The sequence below is a fragment of the Monodelphis domestica genome, chromosome 3 (genome assembly GCF_027887165.1).
Source record: "Monodelphis domestica isolate mMonDom1 chromosome 3, mMonDom1.pri, whole genome shotgun sequence".
In the NCBI taxonomy this organism is placed as follows: domain Eukaryota; kingdom Metazoa; phylum Chordata; class Mammalia; order Didelphimorphia; family Didelphidae; genus Monodelphis; species Monodelphis domestica.
In genome coordinates this window covers 314,160,906-314,169,837 of record NC_077229.1, presented here as the reverse complement: position 1 = coordinate 314,169,837, position 8,932 = coordinate 314,160,906, and positions in this window count along the sequence as shown.

Genomic DNA, 8,932 nt, shown 5'->3' with positions numbered 1-8,932 from the left:
CTCAACAAAATTAAGTCGTTTGAAGCATTTTCCATATATTGGAAAACCTCTGATGAAGCTGTAAGGGCTGTTTTTGCCATTAGCTTCTTCTGTAGCCTCCTTCTAAAGATGAGACTCCTCTTTGGGCTATAACCTTGCCCTTTTTAATGTTTTTCTCTCCAAAATTGAATCATCATATACACTGAACCATTAATAGTGCTATGGGTTATATTTTCTATTGTGTTAGAAACCTCAAGTCATAGGCTATCTTAGAACTATAATTAGCATTTCTGACTCCCAAGGCAAGCAGTATGAGCAATATTCTCACATTAATTTTCTGCAGCAAATTCAGTAAGGCAGAATCATCATATTTGGAGACATAAGATCTGGTGAGGGGGAAGAGCCTTGGACACCATCCTATTTGGGTGGAGGCAGAGCACTAAGGCACTCATAGGTTGCCAGGGAGGGTCCAATATAGGGCAGGAAGGAACTCAATTGAGTTGTAGTCAGAAGGAAAGGGAAGCAAGGAGTCTGGTAGCTTCCTGTTTTATCTAATTGTTCTTGATAAGGCAGCACAATTTGTTGGTTGGTTTTGTATGACAAAAGAATACAAGGGCTCTTTGGTGTCTTCTAAATTTCTTTGCCATGATTCAAAGTCCTGCTTACCCCAACCTACTTAGACTCTAAAGTACATAGAAGGGTAGTCATACGCTATGTAATTTAGAAGTCATTTTGATCCTTAACCACACATATCTTTTCTTGCCTAGTATCTTGTGAACTCTGGCACTTCTTCTTTTTCCATTCTCCCTTTCTAAGGCCAAGATGCAGCCCTCTTATCAGAACAGTTGGTTACTGGAGAAAGAGTCCTTTCTGTCTTATTTATCCAGAATCTGGATTCTAGATCTTACCTTCTCTTTCAGGATGAATGCCATTGCAGACAGATCTTTGGGGCACCATGCCATGTTATTGCCTTTGAAACACCCTTGCTCTCATAGAAATCTCCTTGAATTAACTTTCTTTTGAATTTTAGAAGACTTATGACATGGACAATCCAATCTTTTGCTGAATAATCCATTAATCTTTTTCTTTCTTCAACTTGTTTATATTTCTTTGCACATGTAGTACACTCCTCCACTCTCGTCAAACCTAATTCAATCTTTCACTTTTTTATGATTCATAGGAGTTACTTCTGGTGTGAGAGTTTGATGAGCCCCTTTCAGGGCTGCTTTCCTTGTTTGGTGTCCACCTGACACCCAGTTCTGTGGCATGCACAGAGGCCACACTTTGGGAAACCATCTCAGTAGTCCAGTTCAACCAGGTTGAAGGTAGCCAACAGACCTCAAACCCATTGGTGAGTTGGAGGGATGTATGCCCAAAACATGTAAAGACTTCCTCTAGGGGAAGGAATGGTTGAGAAAAATTTGTTCTAATGATCATTAAGGCAGCTGAAGCAGGTGCTGTGGAATACTTAGAGCTTAGTCAAATATTATAGAAGTGAAGTTCATTCATTGCCTCCTGAGCCATCCCACAGAGTATTGACTTTGATCTTGTCATTGTACTGATGACTTTGGAAAAGAAAGGTGAGACCAATGACTGTGTAACTCTGCCTCCCCTAAATCCAATTGATGAGCAAGTCAAAAGACATTACTGGCCATGTCATTTGATCCTCTTCCAGCATGTAGTAAAACAACTAATAATGAATCTCTTACTTTTTATCAGTTAATAGTTACAAATATTCTTCAAATTAATCATATTGAAGATGCCCACTGCCAAGAATTAAAAAGAAATACATGCAATTGAGGACAAGGCTGGTTACCACATCATTCACAAAACATAAAATAGGTGTGACAACTGAATGTGCCCAAGTAGTCCTAGAGCGACAGACTTTGAATGCAGGAAGAGTCTTGGAGATGATTTAAATCAGGGCGTGCTTAACCTTTTTTGTGTGTCATGGTCCTAACAGTCCAGTGTAGCCAAATGGACCCTCTCTTTGAGTAATAGTTTGTTGCCTAAATTTATAACTGAAGGACATGAAAATTTTAAATCAGATGTTAATGAAAATAAAAATGTATTTTTCACCATCCAAATACAAGGATCCCCTAAAAATTTGTCCACAGACCTTTTGGAAATCCCCAGGCAAAGAGCTTCTGATCTAAATCCATCCCACAGCTTCAAGAAATGGAATTATGTATGTTTGTATCATCTTTTTATTGTTCTGCCAGACACCAACCTAATTTACCTCTACAGGGCCCTCTGCCTAACAAAAGTTTCCTGATGAAGCCATTAGGAGTCTGTTGAGATCCATTGAGAACTTTCAGGGGAGGTTTTGGGGAGGGGGTGTTGAGGAGCAAAGCCGCACAGATTTTGTTTTATAAAATTTTCAGAACATTAATTTAACATCTTGTTCTCTAAAATATGTTCTCTCTGGTGTTGATAATTATAGAGGATGTGAGTGCAGCCGCATCTGAATCATTTAAGGCCTTGACACCCATAAATAATGCTCATCAGTGCCTATTTCTAAGATAGACATTTAGGCAGTAATTCAACTAATGAAGTCTTGTGGTGTTTCAAGAAAATCAACGACCAAGTAAACAGCTTGTATTGTATTTAGATGATTAAGTAGGTATTCGATGAAGACGAGAGTTCTTTCTGTCTAGTTAGGATTGCTATAACAGAAACAGCTTTGGCTAATGGCCTGATCATTTCACTCAGTACAAGCTTAGGGCTTCTTAGGGTCATGAAAGAAGTTTGTCGAATTGAAAAATGTGCCCTCGATGACAAGCCTGTCAAATCATTCAGACTAAGGCATAAGGAATGATGCATGTTCATGTGTAATTGCCAATGCTGCTGGAAGATTGGGTACGATTCCATTTTTTAAATGAAAGCCCTTTCCTTAAGGGGGTGATTCTGCCCAATTCTTGGAAAGTACCTTTCCAGTAACCCTGCTTTGGTACTGAGTTGTCATTCCAGTATTTGGCTTTGGAAAGGGTGTTTGCAAGCTCATTATGAGTTCCCAATAGAGCAGCCAAAAAAGCTAATATAAAACTGGCCTGTATTCAGAGAACTGTAGAGGGGAGACTTGTGGGGCTAGTCTTTCTGTAACCTACCCTGGCCAAATGATATCTCCATTCAATTCTGGATACCACTTTAGGAAGGAGAAAAGCAAGTTATAGAATATATATATATATGGGGGTAACCAAAAGTTGGTTACTGTGCTGGGATCTATGCCCAACTTCAGTTGGAGGTGCTGTGGCATGTTTAGCCTGAAGTAGATAAGATCCAGGGGTTCCTGAGAGGGATCTCCAAGTTTCTGAAGTTGGGAAAATGATCAAATATGCTCTTTTTGGTCAAGAGAACAATTTGTAAAAATGACTTTAAGTTTTAAAGAGATAAATTTGCGTTTGATGTCAGAAAAAAAAAAAACACCACTTTGTAACAATCACAACTCTTTAACTTCATTCAAAGTTCAGTCTGCCCTAAGAAGTAATTGGTTTCCCACTCTCTTGCAGTCATCATTCTCTACTTGCTGGCTATTTTTCTGGTATCTTGTCATGGGAATTTTTTGGCTGGAAATGGGTTGGACTGTGCATCAGCATTTATTGCAGAGGAAGAAGAGAAACTCTATATTGAATAAGATGCGGCTCTCCAAATAGGTATACACTTTAGTACTAGGTGACTTCATTGAAAAGGCAGAAATAGATAAAGATGATAAATTGATCAGGAAAGATTGGTCAGGCATAAGAAATGAGAGGAGAGAAATATTTTTAGACTATAAAGAGGCTCATGCCTCTACTCTATGAACACTTTGTTCTAGGAACAAAAAAGTAAACAATGAAAATGACAAACTCCAAATAACACCACAAAAATTAGACTGATTTTATTTTAACACACAGGAAAAATACATTGCTAATGTAGGAATCATTCCTGAATTAGTTATCTGTGTAAAGTTAGACCACCAAATTGATAGAGCAATGGTAAAAAATTATTATAGAGACAGAAGAAAGAAGAGTAATGAGAAAAAGATATGGCACAAAATGGAAACAACTCAATCCTGAACAAGTGATTTGATAATGAAAAATGGTTAATGGCTGGTAAAATTACATTGACACTGATTATAATAATTAAATCCATTGCCATAACAAGAAACCCTGCAGGGCCTAAAAATCACATTATACTTCACACATTTCGAATGCTGGCGTGGAATATAAACTCATTTGTAAATTCTTTAAAAGAATTTGATGGAGATACATGAATGGTGAGAGGTGATTCCCATATAAAGAAACCTTGACAAAGGGACCATAGAAGTAAAATCTTGGGGGCATTCAAGAATGAAAACAGAAAGACAACTAACAAGAAAAATGGAAAATATCTACAGAGATTTTTATGATGATGTTTTCATTATTAGGGATAGTAGAGCCACAACACTTTAGTTCTAATGTCAAAGTGTTTTTAGAGGAGGTAGAAATAGCATTAATGAGAACAAGAATGAGAAAAGCAGCTGAATTAGAGCCAGTATCCATAGATGAAGGGAAGAGGAAGGAATATGGGAATTAGAATTTCTGTAGCACCAACTTTGTATACTGTAATTCTGCTAAGCATTCTTACAAATGTGATCTCATATTATCCCCTCAAAAACCCTGATGGGTAGATGCTATTATTATACCCATTTTTGTAGTTGAGAAAACTGAGGCAAAAAAGGATACATGACCTGTTCAGTAACACACAACTAATAAATGTCTAATGTCAGATTTTAACTCATGTCCTCCTGTCTCAAAGGCCAAGTAGTCTACCCATTGTGTCACTAGGTGCATGCCAAACACATTCTGTAAGGGACACAATTATGAGGATAATGAGTGACTGACTAACAAGATATCTGAAAGAGAAGATATCAAAGGCTCAGGAAAACACAGACACAACTCATATTTTATTAATGCCAAAAAAAACACATGAAAGAACACTGAAAACTGCTGAGGCAGCTAGTTGGAAGGGAGGACAGGGCACTAGGTTTGGGTCGGGAAAACATGCATTCATATTTGACCCCAAATATTTATTAGCTGTGTAACCATGGTCAAGTCCCTAAACTTCTGTCTGCTCCAGTTTCCCCAGCTATAAAAATGGCACCTCCCTCTCAAGGCTGTTGGGAGGATCAATTCAAATAAGACATTTTAAAGTGCTTAGCACAGTGTCTGGAATGTAATACATGTTTATTTCCTTCTTTTATACTGGCATGTATGACCACCTCATCGATATAAAATTTTCATAAGAATTGATTTAAACATTTGAGTGCATCCTTGATTAGGATACTCATAGGAACAGGCAAATTTTAATAAGTAATATTACATAATGCATTATGTCTTTTCACTACAAAATTGATAGAAAGATAAAGATAACATATCACATGATATTTATTTTTTGTTGATTATGAGGATACATTTGGTTTGATAGGGCAAAATGTCATTTTAAGGTTCCTTTTCCTATAAGAATCCTCCTCCAGACAGATGCTTCTGCTTTTGGATGATTTTATACTAATTGTGTCAAGCCTTAAAATATTTCAGAGCCTCTTGGAAGAGGTTCATACCATTCAAAAGTGTGTGGTCTGACTGTTAACTCAGGAAAAACAAAGTAGATGAAAAATATGATACATATATTATGACATGAATTTGGATAGATAACCTCTAGAGTCATCCTGGGACATCACCAACCATCTTGACTTTTGTCTTGTCACTGGACTTTAGTGACTGGAAGAGAGTTATTCCAAATCTGCCTCATGTATATCCAATTTATGCACAAGTCAAAAGACATCACCCATTTAGGTCAGTTTGGTTCTCTTCTAGTATAAAGTTCAACAACCATTTATGTCTAGCAATTAGAGAATGAGGAGAGCAGGCTAGAATGAAAAAAAAAATAAACAGCCTTCTTTAATGGTCCCAAACTTCTGTCAGAAAAAAGATCTGGAGACTTCCAGGTAACCATGGCGGCAGTCTAGATGCAGGACTCTTCCTTGACTCAGCAACTACCTCAAAAGACCAAAAAAACCACCCCAAATTCATAAGAACAAAGGGACTCTACAATAGGGCACAGCATTGAAGGTACGTGGGATTTGGGCATTTCCACACTATAAGGGGGTGAAAAAGCTTCCACCAAAACACGAGCTATCCCCTACCCCACCTACAGAGCCAGAGTCAGAGACAGCACATGCTAGAATCAGTGAGTGAGTGAGCGGCACATCTAGAGCAAGTGAGGGGCACCTCTAGATCTTTGGCAGCTGACTAAGACTACCAAAGACCTATTCCTGAGAGCAGCTATACCTGAAACCCCAGCAGGCTAAAGAGCGCAGACCATGGGTGCCCGTGAGGAGATAGCACAAAGAAGGGCAGCAAACAGTAGAAGCTGCAGAGATTCAAGAGGTGGCCTCAGGCAAAATCCTTGCTCCTTAGCTCCATACACAGACAGCCTGCCCATCTCACTCAGATTTCTGAATGGAAAGGGAAGGAAAAACTACCATAGTGAAGGCAAAGAGTGCCTAGGAACAACAACTTCCCAACACCAAGAAAAATAAGAAGAAGGTGTTGATCCTGGATAATTTCTACTAAGGAAAAACCCAGGATACAGAGGAAATAGAAGGCACCAAATCCTTCCAAAAATGGAAATTGTCCACAAGCTCTTGAAGAATTTAAATTGGAGTTTATCAAAAAGAGGAAAGCCCTCTGGCAAGAAAAGTGGGAAATAGTTCAAAAAGAAAATAACAGTTTAAAGTACAAGAACTCCCAATTGGAGAAACAGCTGGAAGCCACAAAAAGCAGGATAGACCAAACTGAAAAGGAAAACCAGTCTTTAAAGACCAGAATTAGGCAATTGGAAGCCAATGATCTTGCAAAACAGCAAGAATTAATAAAGCAAAGTTGTAAAATGGAGATTTGAACCCTAGACTTCAATCCCCAGAAGTCCTTGGTATTTCCCACAATTCCCTATAATCTCACCTGAGTCTCCACCTGGGTGAGATCACAATTAGTATTTAACTGGCTCTCTGCCTCCCGCGTGGCCTCTTCCTCTACTTGGCCTCTTCCTCTACTTGGCCATTGCAATATGTAGTAAGTAAGCTCTGAATGGGCTAATCAGCCCCAGGCATGTGGTTTTCTTATTTTGTATTCTCTTTTTATTCCTTGATTTCATATAATCCTTAATAAATTTCATAAAATATAATATTTCTATTACTAGAGACCAATTTAGTTTTTTACAAAGTCAAAAGAAAAAAAAGATGCTTCCATAATACCAGTATTCTACAAGTGTTTATAAGGCTACAAGATATGGAACACAACAATCTTTGAAGAATTGAAAATGAATAATACACAAAGGGCAGTGGAGTGGTTCATGGTACATGTGAATGAGCTGCAACATATAAGAAAGAAGGAAATTCTAAGAACAAAAGCAGAGGATCCCATCAGGGAAATATGCAGTCAGTAAAGTGAATGAGTTGATCACATGGTGAGAGTGAATGGTGAATGGTGGATAGCTCTTGTACTCCACTATATTAAGAAATGATATGTGAAGAATTAGAAGCATTTATGCCATATTTGTATACACAGATAAAAAAAGATAACAACAATACATACAATGACCACACCAATATAAGTGGAATGAACAAAACATCTGAAATTATAATGACCAAAACCTAGACCCAGAAAAACTTTATTCCCTCTCCTTTTTGACTTAGGTGGAAACTATGAGTATTCAGCATTACATACATTGTAATTGTTAATGATCTGATTAGTTTTGCTGAACTACTGTTTTTCTTCATTTAAAAATATTCTTTGTTACAAGAGATTACTGCTCACTCTCCCAACTCTCTTAGTAACTTAAGGAATCATTCTGTGAACAGAAACTGACTGTCTTTGTACCACCTTCAATTAGCATAATTCCTTGCTCATTTTATACACTTAAAAAAACCCTTACCTTTTTTCTTAAAAATTATACTAGATATTGGTTCCAGGGCAGAAGAGCAGTAAGGACCAGGCAAATGAGGTTAAGTGACTTGCTCAGGCTTATGCAGCTAGGTAGAGTCTGAGGACAGATTTGAACTCAGGACTTCCCATCTCCAGGCACAGCTCTATCCATTTAGCAACCTAGATGTCCTTAGTAGTATCAATCAACATCATTTAATAAGAACCTATATGTACCAGGCATCATTTGGGATACCAAGGCAAAAATAATATGGTCTCTATCCTTAAGGGACTTACTTACATTCTACCAGGGGAGACAAAATGTACAAAATAAATATGAAGTAATTTTGGGAGGAAAGCACTATTAGATGGCAGGGAACCAAGTGAGGCATCTTATTAGAAGATGCCCTTTGACCTAATAAATGGAAGGAAACTAGATATTCTAAGAGGTAGACATGAGGAAGGAGTTCCTTCTAGGCACGGGAATCAGCTGGGTAAAGGCAAAGAAAGAGGATAAATACAGGCTTGAGTAAGGAAAGGGAAGATCCATTTACTTAGAACATAGGTTGCATGAAGGGTGACCTATAATAGGGTTGGAAAAGAAGGCTGGAGTCAGGTTATGAAAGAAAGATTTTAGATGTGAATGTGACCTAAAAAGAACAGGAAGCCATTTAGTTACAGAGTAGTAAAGTCAAACCTATCGTTTTGGGGTATCATTTTGGCAGCTGTGTGGGAGAAGGATTGGAGAGGAAGGAGACCTGAGTCAACTGACTTTATGCACCATTACAAAGTTTCCTTACAAACTCACCTCTGTGCTTTTCAATAAGGAAACTTTACAAACTCACCTCTGTGCTTTTCAATAATCCCTCTACTCTACTGTTTGTCACTTCACTTCAAGAAGATTTTACTAAGCATCTATTATGTGACAGAAACACTGCTATGCATTTGTAAGCAAAACCAAAACTTCCTCTGCCTTCAAGGAACTCAGATGTTATTGGGGGAAAATGCCATGT